Source organism: Poromitra crassiceps (genome assembly GCF_964638095.1).
Source record: "Poromitra crassiceps genome assembly, chromosome: 12".
In the NCBI taxonomy this organism is placed as follows: domain Eukaryota; kingdom Metazoa; phylum Chordata; class Actinopteri; order Beryciformes; family Melamphaidae; genus Poromitra; species Poromitra crassiceps.
In genome coordinates this window covers 10,810,602-10,826,815 of record NC_139632.1, presented here as the reverse complement: position 1 = coordinate 10,826,815, position 16,214 = coordinate 10,810,602, and the positions used below count along the sequence as shown (strand labels likewise).

At 43.4% G+C, this 16,214-nt stretch overlaps 1 pseudogene across 1 annotated transcript; it reads right to left on the bottom strand.

The window, feature by feature from the left end:
* Positions 1-450, bottom strand: LOC310786014 (proteolipid protein 2 pseudogene; annotated as a pseudogene). The gene has a single exon. The product of its transcript is annotated as a proteolipid protein 2 pseudogene (transcript).
* Positions 451-16,214: the final 15,764 nt, after the last annotated feature.

The following is a 16,214-nucleotide window of genomic DNA, read 5'->3' as shown; positions in this document are numbered from 1 at the left end:
TTAAACTGTGTCGACGGTGGAAGCCGCTTTGTGCTTCATGCTGCTCTCGATCTGCTGAAAGATGGTGTAGGTATCATAGCCATACAAGACAAAAGCGATAAAACCTAACAGCCCGCCTGCGATGAGACCATTGCTGTCCCCGCCTTTCACAGTAACCAGAGAGGTGAGGAGGTACCAGATGACACCGCTGCCGGCGCGGAAAAAATCGCACCAGACCCAGTTGACCATTTGGATCTGCTTGTCCAACTCTGTCATGAAGATGCTGAAGAAGACCATGGCCAAGACCATTCCGCAGATGGGAACCACAGAGAGGCCGCAGTGGACCGTCACGGCATAGCAGATGATGATGATGAATCCGATGAGTATTTCTGCAGCAAGTATAAACCCTTTTTGGGTCTTCACATATGCTTTCAGCTTCTCAAGGCATCTGGGCGCAGTTATATAAGCCATTCTGTAATGACTAACTTTGATTCGTCCAAATTTATAACCTCAGCAGGGAAGGATTTATGACATCAGTGGGTATGACATCACTAAAGTATGCGACATCACCGATGATTTCACTGATGATGCCTATGCATAAGTGACATCATCAGTTGGCATCAGTTCACTGGACATTGTCATTGTGACATGAGTGATTTAGGACATCACTGATGATGTCACTAGTCGTGTTTCCATTACTCTCAGAAATGCGCAAAATCTAAATATCGCAATAGAAAGTGGGTAATGGAAACACGTAATTTTCGAAAAACCTCCCAAATATCGCAAAAAGTTTTTGCGCTCTCATGAGGTGGTTTTTCAGACGTGTCGATATAGCAGTTTATCGCAAAAGTGTAATGGAAACGCATTTTTCGCATTTGCATGTCATGTGACCCATCTTCTCCTTTGGAAAAGGAGCGGAAAATGAAAGGAAAATTAGGGAGAAAGGGTTCGATAAGCCGTGGCAAAACCTCTGCAGCAACCTAGCAGAAAGACGAGTGTTGTGCAAAAGCGGAGCTGGGGAAAATAGATCATGTTTAATGACAGAAATCGGTCCAGTCTGTGTGCGCACAGTTATAGGCTACCTTTTTTCCTCTGCCTCTCGCGCTCACTGCATTCACCGCAGCCAGCAACATGTTGGGGCAGGGTACGACACTCATTTCTTTTGAATTGATAATCAGGCTCGTTTATATGCGTTGTAACTTCATGTGGTGATTTGCATTGACCATTGGTTGGATTTGAGCATGCAGGGGACGGGATTTGGGGCAGATCCCCGTGCGCATGGCAGCTGCTGCAACGGGGAATTGCGTTCAGGTGTGTGCGCCGTCACTCAAACTCAACTTCAATGGAAACGCCTACAAGTCGCAATTGTACATTGTCGAAATTGTAGAAATATCGCAATTATTTTGCGAAAAACTGTAATGGAAACACAGCTACTATTGACATGACATCATCAAATACTGTGACTACTGTCAAAGACGATGGGATTTCAAGCAAGACGGCCCAACTTCAACTCAGTTCCTGTCATTTTGGCACACGGGTTTTGCTCAATGGGAAAAGTCAACGGGATCTCATATTATGACAGATACTCCTTAGCCCCCATATTCATTAAAGTAAATATTCGGCCCATTCTCCGAAGCCACATATCTTCTGAATATTCTGACATTAAAATGGCATTTTTCAGACAGACAGATCAGGCAGAAATTGAACTTGTTCATGACCTGTCTCTATCTCAGCAACACACTCTTGAGAGATTTGGCAACAGGAACTCATGTCAGCAGGGAGCGATTAGCTAAAGCTACATGCAAAGTTTGTTGATGTAGTAGCCTAAATCTGTGGCTAGAAAAAATATTTTTTAAATGGAATATCTTAGTTTACTGTATTGAGCTAACAAGGGGCAGCTTTGTGTTTATATGTGTGGTTTGTGCGGAGTTTGGGAACTCACGATCTCCATTTCAAGTTAGCATGCTAGTCAGCCCTACTTTTTTTCCCAGCTTCCTGTACAGAGCGCCTCTCTTGCCACCGTCACTTCCTTTTCCGTGTCCGTTTCTAATAACGTTAACGCAAAAAAAACACTGCATAAGACGTCAACTTTTCTCACAATAGTGGAAAATTACTGGAGGTGTAGTTGTTGTGACTAGTAGTATCACCAAAGTCGCGGCGCAAATTGCTATTCAGACTGTAAACAGTGGGGCAGGGAAACGGAAAAGTAAGAGACTGAATATCGCATCGTGATCAAACTTATGATTTGTACCACAATGGAGTGAATGATGTCACACATCGGTAATCCATGCTTGTTTTTGTGTGTCATACACAGTAATGATGAGACATTGTGACATCATCAGTCATGTCATAAATGCTTCCCTGTTGAGGTTATAAATTGGATGACAATTTTTTTTTTTTACAAAATGCCTAATGCTACTTCGGCCAGCTTCCTTGAGAAGCTGAAAGCATACGTGAGACCCGAAAAGGGTTTATACTCATTGCAGAAATACTTGTCTAACCTGACGCTGCCAGATTGATGAGTTTGCTTCATATTCTGTTTCACAAACGACATCCATCTGGATTTGGTCAAGCTACCCTGCTGAAGAGGGCGGTCACTTTTTTCAAGCTACTTGGCAGGTGATTGGATGGACCGTCTGTCTGTCACCGTCTGGGCGTGCCAACGCCAACCAATCAGATCGACTTGCCTTCATGACGTAGCCTCGCCTGGTAAACACGGACGGCTAGGACTACAATTGCTAAATAGTTAGCATGGAGGTCGCAGATTTTTTGCTGTTTTTGTAAGGTGAATATTGGGTGCAACCATTGACTATTCAATTTGCCAAAAGAAAGAAGAATTACTGCAGATGTCTGACTGAGGATGAAGTGCAGGTAGGCCATTTTGCACGTTAAATGTAACTGTTTGGATTAACTGATGTTACGCTCACGTTAGCAACATTTGGAGGTTGGGGTGCTACGTCTGATGATTGATGATTTGATGTTAACGTTAACAGCGATTCATTACTAACACATATCGTCGTTCTTCAGGGAACTGATGACACGATATGACACCGAGTGGCACGCACCCTGGACTGGCCTGGACGGCTAACGTCATGGAGACGCAACGCTCTCTAGCCTTTATGATCATGGCAATCAGAATCAGAATCAGAAAGACTTTAATGATCCCCGGGGGGAAATTGGGACAAGTTACAGTAGCTCGCTCAATAACAACCAAAACAATCAACAACCAAATGCTTTGATACAATATAATGATTTAACGCTACTATTTAGCATTAAAGTCCCTGGAAACCAGAAATATTTCTTTATTATTTAGCATTTTGAGTTCATCACATCACAGGACCCTATGTTAATAAGCCACCAGCCAAATTTGAACGATGATGAACGTCGCAAAGTATATAAATTTAGGTTTGACAGGTGTGGCAAAACGCATGAGAATCGATTATTTTTTAGAGTGTATTTTCTCCCGCGGAATGTGTGGGCGTGTCCCGTCTGCAGCAGGTTTTCCGAGAGAGAGAGAGCGCGAGACAGAGGGGGGGAGGGAGAGAAAGAGAGATCGACGTGTGTGTGACTGTGTGTGTGTGTGTGACTGTGTGTGTGTGTGTGTGTTTGTGTGTGTGAGAGAGTAACCTCGCGTCAGCAGCCTGTGTGTCTCTCTCTGTGCTCTCTCTCTCACTAGTCCCGAGAGAGAGAGAGAGAGAGAGAGGGGGGGAGAGGGAGAGAGAGAGAGAGAGAGAGAGAGAGAGAGAGAGAGAGGGAGAGAAGCATAGCGCTCGCACACAGAGTGGGAGGGAGACGGACAGCGAGGGAGCGCTGTCACTGGGGGCAAAGAACGGACAAAAGGAGGGTGGGTGCGGATTGCGCGCGTGTACAAAGGTTATATAGAGCTTATGACGTCATAAGCTCCTGCGTTTTAGCACCTCGCGCACTGCTGTCTTCAATGAGGAAGTACTTTGTAGAATCTTGTAGAAAAGTGTCGATTTTAAGGCTTTGGGTTGAAAGTAATGTATAATAATTTCGGAGGCACAAAATTACTAACATAAGACCCTAAATAACATAGTTAGAACGTTTTTGTGGATTTTGGTTTCCAGGGACTTTAAGGACTGGTGAATTTTAGCATATCTGTCAGTGGAATGGTAGATGTTTACGCATGACTGGAGAATGTTATTTGCTTACTTTTGTGATAATAAACTAAACGGAGAAAAGACGGCCGTGTGGTGTTGTTGTTACATAATCTGCTGGTCTTGAGGCACGATTGGGTAAAATGATAAGAGATGATGTAAATTCATAAAGATGTTGATGTCAGAGATGAATCTGCGAAAGGGAGCTGCCTGGAGCCCAGAGGACGTCAACGGAGAAGAGGAAAAACACCCTTTAGGTTACACCATGCAGCATTTAGATATAATCTAGTATTGGCTCCCATGCCGTTAGTTTGTTTACCCCCTATCTAAAGAAAGTACAAGTGCAAAATCTTAAGCTATGTTCTATCGATAAACCAATTTCTCGAGTAACATCCTGTTATCCTGAGATCTTTAATCTCGCCTGTATAACATAATATATCACTCGGACACCAACGTGAGTTAACGTGGTTTATTAAACCGCAGCCAACATTCCAATCATAGCAGAATACACTTCAGCTAGCAGTAGGGACAATACATCACACTGATCTTTGCAGTTCTGTGTTGATTAGCTAATATTTCAGTGGCATTTTGATTAACGTTATGATTTATTTCTATTTGGAACAAAAATGATGGTTTAACAGATTGCATGTTTACTGGGCTGTGGTGAGAAGGGCTTTGTGTTTGTGTGACTTGCGTGAATGGCTAACTGCTAGCCATTCACTAGCCTTACAGCTAGCTGATGGCTGCTATGTTCTCCCAGCCTAGCAACGGTCTGCAGGCTATCTCCCCAAATTCTACAACAATGTCTTGTTTACTAACGTTCATAGTTGATAACGTTACAGCAATACAGTTACGGTTTCGTACTCACTGTAAGATCAAGTGTTTAACGTTTATGTTAGCTTATTGTTTTGAATAGAATGTTTGACTAGCTCACTGGAGCTAGCCTCGGTAGCCGCCGCCATGTTGAATAGTGAAAGAACTACAAACGCAGAGGCGCCTCTCGGTGGCGTCACACCCGGTCTCACAAAGCCCGCCCTTAGCTCACGCTTATTGGTGCGCCTGTGTGGCGGCCGGTTTGAACGCCTATCTGGGGCCAGGGCCAGACTGAGGTGGATTGTGAATTTGTGGAACAATGCCGCCCCCGTCTGGTGGAGTCAGGCTAATATTCGTCAGCTTCTTCATCGGCATTTGCTTCTCTCCGCTATTTTTGGCATTTGGCTACTTTAAGGTGCTCAGGGAAGTGACCATGCCTTGTCAGATGGTCTTTGCTGTGGTCTCTTTCAGCATCTTTATGACAGAGATGGACAAGAAGATCCAAGTGGTCAACTGGGTGCTGCCGTGTACCTCCTTGCCTCCACCGATCTGCTCGTTGTGCTCGCAGGAGGCTTCCGCTTGTTGGACAGACTGAAGCTTCTTGATCACATCGCAGTTGGGGTGTCTAGTTTGGCCGCTGCTCTCCTGTTTGGGTATGATGCCTACATCATTCAGGCAGAGTATGAGAGGAGAGAATCACTTGTATTGCCACAGTAATTGTTACGGACCCAGGTTAGACCCAAATAATAAAATGATACTGATATAATGATACTGATATAAATGATATAAATAAATGAACTGTCCTGTGTGCTGTCACTGCTGCGCTATGTAATATTTTAGATAGGTAGGTATATGACTGGTATTTTAGATAGTTAGGAATTAGGAAGCCATTTTAGTTAGGTATTGTATTTGTAATATTTTAGGTAGGTAGGTATATGACTGGTATTTTAGATAGGTAGGAAGCCATTTTTAGTTAGGTGTTTGTATTTGGAATCATATGTTTATTTGCACTATCTATGTCTTAACTTGTACATGTGTGTTTTATGTTCTATGTCTTTATGTTTTATGGTGTGCTGACTGTGCACAATGTATCTTGATGGGAAGAGAAGCCAAAGAAAAATTTCCACCATGGTGGACAATAAAGTATCAAATCAAATCAAATGCAGACACTGGCAAAGATGATTGTTGAAAAAGCAAAAAAGCAAAAAAGTTTTTTTTCTTCTGATTTTTCCATTTTCTCCCCAATTGTACTTGGTCAATTTCCCCCTGCTGCCCCGGTCACTGCTCCACCCTCTGCCGATCTGGGGAGAGCGGTAGACTAGCACCATGCTTCCTCCGACACATGCACAGTTGCCAGCCGCTTCTTTTCACCTGACAGCGGAGAGCTTCACCGGCAGGATGTAGCACGTGGGAAGGTCACGCCGCCGCCTTGACCGACCAGAGGAGGCGCTAGTGCAGTGACCAGGACGCATACCCCCAATCTGGCTTCCCACCCACAGACGCATCCAAATCGTGCCTGTATGAACGCCCGACAGAAAGAGGTGGACTACCTGGAGGTAATCACAGCGGAGATGTTTGGGGATGAGGATTTTGAGCTCTTTAAGGGTTCTTCGTTGGCCCATGATAACACCCTTGCACAAAGTTTCATGAGAATCGGCCCAGTAGTTTTTTTCGCGGATCTCCGTGGCACTCTTGTCTCCCAAACCCACATCTGTAATTATGTACATATACGTTTTTTTCATATGTGGAAATATATTAATATACATGTATGTATAAGAAAATGTGTGGACATACAGTACACAGATTTCATATCGTATTCTCATAATCACTCTCATATCACTGTTGGCTACCGGAGGGGCTTGAGGGAACTTGTGATTTTGTCTCAGCCTGGAATGGAACCAGGTCCTCCTCGCCACGCGTTTGTTTTCAATGCCCGCATACTACTATCCATATGAGCCACTGTGACTGTTGAGGAAAAGCATTGCAAATAGGACTGATAAGCTGATATGGCATATATGACCAGAACTTTTACTCTACTACATCGTGCACCACTTGGACTGTAAATGCCTATTTAACACTCCTATTCGTGTACTTGCACTTTTGTTATGTTGTCTTAGATATATATCTTCTTTTTATCTTCTGAATGATATGACCCCTACTCTGCATACTTACACTAAGACAAATTCCTCCTATGTAACCCTTTCATATTGTGGCAAAAGTGATTCTGATTCTGACTGATTGGGGCCCCAGTATGCAGAAATATTCAAACAATTATACAACATAAAAAAGTGTGTGTGTGTGTGTGTGTGTGTGTGTGTGTGTGTGTGTGTGTGTGTGTGTGTGTGTGTCAAAAACGGCATGACTAGCATAAAGTGGACATGTACAGTATGTAAATGGGAGACTCATGGGTACCCATAGAAAACATTCTCATTCAGATCTCTTGAGGTGAGAGGTCAAGGGACCCTTTTGAAAATGGCCATGTCAGTTTTTCCCTCACCAAAATGTAGCCTAACGTGAGCGTTATTTATCCCCTTTCCCGGCAAGCATGGTACCACTGGCTGCCTTAGGTCGTCTAGCTTCATATGATACTAGTATCCCCATGTTACCTTTCAAATGGAGCCTGCTAACAGCCTCTGAAGGACAATACTGTCGCCCGCAGACAAAAACGCCACTTTGGACACCAAAAAACACCGCCCCACCCCCCCCGCCCGCCCGTACCTGCATTGCATTGTAGGTAAACCAACATGTGGTAGTTTAGCCAGCTGTGACTGCTTTACGCACAGAAAAATAAACAAGCACGCATATTTCCAGCAGAAGTAACTGAATAGTACAGAGCGAGGTTCACATTTTGACAGAATAGGCCTACAGTGTAGATAAATGTCATTTGTTTAAGCTCAGCATTTAAGTAACACACGCTCCATAAAACAAACAAGTGCACAGGGGGATAATCAAAGTTCCATTAGGGGATCTGTTAATTGCTTCTGAGAGGAGTGCGAACCTACTGAGTGCCCATAGGCAGCAATTCAATTCCACGGCAGCGGAGTGCCTCGAAAACGCTCAAATGACCTTGAGATGCAATTCAATCTGCAATTCCATCTCCTCCTCCGTGTTCCTGAGGTTCATTTAGACTTTAACTTAGGCACAAAGACAAAATACATGTGACTGGCTCGAGAAGCAAAGAGAAAAGACAAAAAGACGTAAGAATTCAATCTAAAACGGGCATGCGTGCATGCTTCATGCTGTTCTGTTCTCTCTCCCTCCCTCTCTCTCTCCCTCCCTCTCCCTATCTCCCTCCCTCTCTCTCTCTCTCTCTCTCCCTCCCTCTCCCTCTCTCTCTCCCTATCTCCCCCCCTCCCTCTCTGTCTCTCCCTATCTCCCTCCCTCTCTCTGTCACTCTCTCTCTCCCGGCTTTGCACTCCAACTCAACCCGGTTAATCAATAGCATCTTTTGATGTGCTAATGGAGCTGCGTTTTCCCTACCTGCCACATAAATGATATGTGGACGCTTAAATTCACAGGGACAACAACTCCAATTTACAGTGCACTTGCTCTCATAATATACTGTTTGCCATCAAACGTAAGGAGTCATCTCTCGGCAGCGGCCGCTATATAGCTGAGGAAGATGATTCCTCAGAGCTCCATGCCAGGTGACTTAATGAGATGGTTTAGACCACAGAGAAGACCTCGCTGTATGCCTGCCCGTCACTTCTGGTTAGGGAGGCCATCTTTTCACCGCAAGTGGGGGAGGCTATTTACTTAAGTCCAATGCGTGTTCTTCATTAATGTTAAACAACAAGGTTCATACATGTTTTAGCGCGGGGCAACCGCATGTTCAGGTACATTGATCAGTACGGGGTAACGGGCAGAATGCAAAGGCTCGGATTAAGACAGAGGAAGTCCAAACTGGATTTCCGCTCAAGACATTCCCATAATGGACGGCAAGGAATCTAATCATTTGTTCAAACAGCTCCAGGCAATTACGCAGTGATCTGTAAGCCTGACTGTGTCATTTACGGATGACCACATTGGATTTGTGTGTTTACAGTTTATGACTTTGGTTGTCATAGTAACCATGCAGGCTCATGTTCTAGCCAAAGACTATAGAAGACGAGAGAAAAAACTCTGCTTTTTTTGACTGACAATGCTTTCTTGTGTCCCAATGGGACAACAACAGCACAGAACCATGACGGCTAGAAACACACCAAGACCGGGAACAACACATTTTGGTATAGAGGTACTTTTGTATGGCACGCGGTGCGTTTTACTGGCATCATTACGGTAGTCTCCTTGAGTCCAAAATGGCGGAGGCGTAGCTCTGCTGCTGGGCGCTGATGTTGCAATGTCACGGCCTATTAGCTTTGACTTCTAGCAACAAGCTAGTAAAATGGAAGTTACACATATTACTAGCCAACCGACAGCTGACTCAGGAGACTATTCTCTGTGGGTCCAATTAGCCGACTACAGGTATGTAAGAGACAAATTATATAGGTCCAAAATCCCCAAACTTGTCGTTTAAAAAAGTATCCAGCCCTAGTCGGATATGCCAAAAGACATTGAGATCACCTTGCTGAGATTGAAGTGTGTAACTTGAATTGCATTCCTTATAGGCAACTTGTTCTCAGGCATTTCCTTATAGGCAACTTGATCTCAGGCATTTCCAGACCAACCCACTTAAAAATATGTTGGGCCAAACCAGAGACTGAGATATGGTTTCTCTCCACTCGAATAATTTGTGAGAAAATCCACTCCACTGTACACATTTTCATTCCCATGGTGGCCTATAGCCTATATGGTCTCAGAATAGAAACAGTTATTAAGGAGGGCAGGCTGCACCCAAGTCAGATATTATTTCTCTAACCATTTGAATTAAATCTCCCTCATTTCAGCAATTGGTTTGTCATACGAGTGACAGTGATAAAATATGTTTTAAATTGTGAATTATGAAATAATGTAAATAAATTAAGGCATCGAGAGAGGGGAAACTCTTTGAGCTGCCTTTCTTTTTATTTCAGATGGGTCGTTAGCCTCAAGGTCTAACCAAATCAAATCCAACAATTGCACCAGTAAGTGTTAATTCATGAGAAGATACGAATTTGCTTAGATTTGGTTACAGAGCAGAAAGACTACCGTGTAGATTTACATGTTATTGTGGTTTTCATGCAGTTCAGCAGGGAAAAGGACCGTCTGACGGTGTAACCCCGGAAGCAGGTTTATTCTAGGACATGTCCAAAGCTTGTCTCCTGGGGCGCTGGCGGGAGGACAGCATGAATGTAGTGTAGAACGTCAGGAGCCCATTCGTTCACTGCCCCCTTCCATGACGAAGATGAAGATGAGCGGGAAATGAACCTCATCTCTCACAGTGATTAATGGCAATGAAGTGTAATTAAAGACTTTTAGTTAATTCCCTGGCTGTCTCTGCTCTTTGGTAACCATTTTTAATCATCTCCCCCGGGCAGCTCTGTGTAGCTGGATGTCTTTGATTGATTGTGATAACTGAGCTATAGACTATACTATAGTCATTTGAAATATAGATTTAGATCCGTTTTATATGTTAGTTTCGGCCAATGTGGTTCTTTGATCGCCAATATTTTGGTGATATTATGTAAATTACACCATCTTAATGCAAAGAAAAAAAGAGTATTTAGTGAATCGTATCGTAGAGCTGAAGCGGGCCGCACTTAACAGAAGCTGAGTGTCACGCCAAACCGGCCACACAAGAAGTACTCTCCTTTCCTCAGCGCCTCGCTCGGTGCGCCTTGCCACCGCCCACAACTTGCATTGACCTAATGCCTGGCAACTTCACGCTTGGAAAATAGAACAGAAATGAAACTGCGTGGATTCAGCGTGGCTTGAGCGTGGCTTCGGCGTATGGTGTTGAACGAGGGCAAAGCCTCTGAAACATTATCCAGACCAAGAATGAATTTACAAAAAGCATAAAACGAGCAATTCAATGAATAAATAAAATTGCAAAAGGAAAGAAAAGAAGAAGAAAAATAAGATTTCATTGCAGGCTTTGCAGACTGTTTTGGTGTAGCTGTGGTCATGGAGGAACTCCATCACATCAGCAGTGGATATCGATAATTTAATAAAATGCCAAACCCTGCCCCTAATTATTATGTTTCAAATCAACAATCCACAAGGCAGGTAGTGCTTTTGAAATTATGTCATCAATATGTTTTTGATTTAATTGTTGACATGAAATTCTATTTCATTCCACCAGCCCCGATATGCAATCAGCGTACAGTATAAGTCTGAAGCAGAGACTTTTGATTATAATACTTTTCACGCCGGAAGCAACTACAGAGACCGATCCATTAATATTTATTGATGACATGTTGGTAGACGTTCATCACTGCCTTGATCCCCCTTTCGTTTGTGAGGACAATTTGGCAGAAAATTAACTTTTTAGTTGATGTTGGCTATCAACATCCAATCATGCAGTATAGTGCTGCTGCTGCATGTCCCACCTATTACTGTTGTTACAACACTGTTGTATATAGTCCAAATATGCCACTCATTAAGTTGCTATACTTAGTTATACATAAGAAAAATAGGGTCCAGGTTGAAAAATACAGAAAAATTCTCCTTTATTGAGTTAAGAAAGCATCAAACATGCATTTTAGACTTAACCATTTTCTCTTGATCTCCGTTCCTGATCGCCTCATTAGATTGTATGTACACTACAGTATGTGACGCAGGCGTTTTCTCCCCAGAAGATATTGTAAACAAATATTGTGATTTGTTCTTTAGAATTATCCCTACATTCCTTTGCATTGCCCATGCAGTGCATATTCACCGTCCTGTGCTATACCATACCTGCACAGACTAAGCCTCAACTCTTTTCATTGTTAATATGAATTTAATAATTTATGATTGAAACGTTATGGCCCTGCAGCTCTCTCATTAGGAGTACTGTTCCTGTGCCCCGGCGAGAAGCAGAGCAGCCAATCAGCAGTGGCTACCTTTTCCTCCTCCGACTGGGCAAATTATCGCATGAAAAGTATTACGCCTGACTTAATTACATTCGGCTCACAGCTTTTAGTGACCCCTCTCTGAGGCGTCCATGATGGTGAGGGCTCCAAGTTCTATTTTATAATGAGTTTAACAGCGTTATTATACGGGCTATTCAAGGAGACCTTTTATTTACTGTACTTAGGGAGAACACAACACAGTCCAAATCAATGATGAGAGCAGAATTCAATCATTGAATTGAAGTATTCAGCGAGTCATTATGCAGTTGCTTAGAATGTCTTCCCATGTCTTTGATTGGCAAATCGCGGCGGTATGCAATTACAGTGCCTATGTAATGCAAATAAGTCGCTCCAGTCCGCCCATGGCGCGCTGCTGCTGATTGCATATAGAGGAAACACTGGTATTTAGGGCTGCACAATTAATCGTTAATTTTCATTGTCATCGCAATATGAACATGCGCAATAAACACATCGCAAAGCCTGCCTGAAACGCCATGAATAACAAAAGTGGTTTTATTTACATGCGTCATGCGTTCCCACTCAGCATCTGATCATTTTGTCTTGTGTTGTAAATCCAGCGTACACCTTTCCCTTGCAACAGTGCGCTCCGCCCCTCTGCCAAAGCCCAAACACGCTGTGTGTAGTTTCAGCTAGAGTCAGTGTGTATTTCATTTCTTTATTCAGTGGGCATAGGCTATGTTTGGGGTCTATGTTGGCATTATTAAAGCAGAAAGACATAGGAACTGTATAGCTAATATGCATACTTTAATATTTGTTTATCGCAAGTCGTATCGTCATCGCCATATTGAATAATGTTATCGCACATCGCAGATTTTCCTCATATCGTGCAGGCCTATATTGATCCCTGCTAACATTGAGCCCTGGGAACATTGAGCCCTGGGAACATTGAGCCCTGGGAAAATTGAGCCCTGGGAACATTGAGCACTGGGAACATTGAGCCCTGGGAACATTGAGCCTTGGGGACATTGAGCCCTGGGAACATTGAGCCCTGGGAACATTGAGCACTGGGAACTAGGGATGTCATGAGAACCGATACTTCGGTGCCAAGTCGATACCAACATTCTGAAAACGTGACGGTACTCGCTTTCCTCCAATACCCAAAGTACCGACGGGAACCGAGGAGGCAAATCTGGTTGCTTCATTTGTGTTGTTTTTGGGCTGTAAATCAGCAGTTATCTGGCAACCTTTTTTTTCTTTTAAAGACTCGCAGCCGTGAACACGTGACTACATACCCACACACTACACACAGGAGAACAACATGCAACATGGCGGAGGCACCCGCATCTGCTTCTTCAACAACTGCAGCGACAGCTGCCCCTCCATTAGTTGGCAAGAAAAACACCAAAAGTCTGGTATGGAAGTACTTTGGATTCGAGGCTGATGAGCATGGATTAATAATTGAACTGATAAACCTGTATGCAAACGCTGCCGGCGCAGTTTCCAGACGAAAGGGGGGAACACATCCAACTTAGCGAAGAATCTAAAAGACCGACATCCAGACCTCTACAAAGATTTCAAGGTGAGTGCGTTTCATTTCAACGTAACGTAACTTGACAACGTGTTGTTAACACGTGTTGTCATTGCCCATCTATTAATAACGTTACCTAAGGTAACGTTAAACAACCCTGAAATAATAAGATTTCAAGGTGAGTGCGTTTCATTTCAACGTAACGTAACTTGACAACGTGTTAACGTGTTGTCATTGCCCATCTATTAATAACATTACCTAAGGTAACGTTAAACAACCCTGAAATAATAAGTTATCAAACGTTTTGTTTGAGAAGGAAGGCTGGCATTGCTGTTTAGGTGTGTGTGTGTGTGTGTGTGTGTGTGTGTGTGTGTGTGGTTGTAATAGGCTCCCGTTCACTCTGTCAAAAAAAACGATAAAAAAAACGTTTTAAATGTCACGACCACTCCATGTCAGTAAACTACTGCTTGCACTGTGTGTGTGTGTGTGTGTGTGTGTGTGTGTGTGTGTGTGTGTGTGTGTGTGTGTGTGTGTGTGTTGTGTTTATAGTCATTAAGCTGTACCTACTAAATTAAATATATATTTTCTTTCACAGTATGAGCCAGAGGAGGACTTGGACCAGGAGGACAGGGCCGGGCCAGGGCAAAGCCAGCAACAGCCACAGCAGCAGCAACAGCCAACAATAAACGGAGGCTTTTCTGAAGCTCAAAAAATATGACCATGACTCACATGAAGCAAGGAAATTAGATAGGACAGTTGCTGAATTCATATGCATGGACAAAGTTCCTATCTACACCGTAGAAAAGCATGGATTCCAGAAAATGCTTGAAAAGTTCAACCCCAGATATGAGCTACCATGTAGGAATTACTTCATGTACACAGAGATCCCCAAACTCTACACTGAAACTAGAAACCTCATCACCCAGCATTTTCAAAGAGAAGCAATATTGTTTGTTTTAAATACTGAAGAAATGGTTCTAATAAAGGAGTGTATGTTGAACTACATGGGATTTATCGCTTTGTTTTTATTTTTACCGTGGTATCGAAAAGAATCGAGTATCGTGGAATTTCACTGGTATCGGCATCGACTACTACATTTCTGGTATCGTGACATCCCTACTGGGAACATTGAGCCCTGGGAACATTGAGCACTGGGAACATTGAGCCCTGGGAACATTGAGCCCTGGGAACATTGAGCCTTGGGGACATTGAGCCCTGGGAACATTGAGCCTTGGGGACATTGAGCCTTGGGGACATTGAGCCTTGGGGACATTGAGCCTTGGGGACATTGAGCCTTGGGAACATTGAGCCCTGGGAAAATTGAGCCCTGGGAACATTGAGCACTGGGAACATTGAGCCCTGGGAACATTGAGCCCTGGGAACATTGAGCACTGGGAACATTGAGCACTGGGAACATTGAGCCCTGGGAACATTGAGCCCTGGGAACATTGAGCCCTGGGAACATTGATGAGCCCTGGGAACATTGAGCCCTGGGAACATTGAGCTGACCCCTCTGAAAGCTAATTGTGATGATGTGTCAGCCTTCCTCAGAGTTTTCCCCAGGATGACTAATTCCCTACTTTATTTCCCCAGTCAAACCATTGGCATTGCCATTATGTTGGATTAGCTTCACTCAACAGTCTGTTGTCGTTTGACAAAAAAGTAAATCTTGTGTAAACCGTGCGTGTCTCTGAGACGTTACGGCTAATTAAAGTGGAATGGGGCAGATAACAGCTTTTAAAAACATTTCAGCCATTTAATGAGCTTATTATTTACTATGAAAAGAAATGTGTCTATGCATACACCCCCCCCCCCCCCCTCCCCACCACCACCACCACCGCCGCCACCATCGACCTATCACCAGCAGCAGCCGCCCACTCTAGTTTTATCCCGCTGCGTTGAGAGACTTGGCATCCATAAATTTCAATGACTAAAGAAATATTATCACAACTAATGAAATAATGCTTAGCCCACTCCAACACTCGCAGGGCCCCTCCGGGCACATTGTCGCAAGTCATTCTAGAAAGATGGTAATTAAAAGACAAACTACAGCATGCATGAAATTATCATTTGCAGAGCAGAGGTCCTCCCGCAGAATGCAGATTTAATTAAAAATGCATAGTTATTACAGTTTTATGACGGTGTCAGACTTTTCTTATGGCATTGATGTTTTTCCATTAAGACTTTGAAATGATGTTACACTGTCGCAGTTAAAGAATGGGCTCACTCATGCGTTGGCTTATTGGCTCTGAAGGCTCTCTGTAGCCCTTCAGTACCGAGCCAGCTTATTGGCTCTGAAGGCTCTCTGTAGCCCTTCAGTACCCGAGCCTCTCCTCATTTACATTCAGAGGCTAAGAGGGTGTCAATGATGTTGAGTCAATGAATTATGTCTGTGTGCTGCGTCAGTATAATGATACATTAGACCACTGTGTTTCCCTTCCTCTTGGGCAGGACGGTAGGCTCATTGTCGCTGTTTATGCATGAGATGTAGACTGAATTCACTTTTCTGTTTATGCAGGAGATGTAGACTGAATTCACTTTTCTGTTTATGCAGGAGATGTAGACTGAATTCACTTTTCTGTTTATGCATGAGATGTAGACTGAATTCACTTTTCTGTTTATGCATGAGATGTAGACTGAACACTTTTCTGTTTATGCAGGAGATGTAGACTGAACACTTTTCTATTTATGCAGGAGATGTAGACTGAATTCACTTTTCTGTTTATGCAGGAGATGTAGACTGAACACTTTTCTATTTATGCAGGAGATGTAGACTGAACACTTTTCTGTTTATGCAGGAGATGTAGACTGAACACTTTTCTGTTTATGCAGGAGATGTAGACT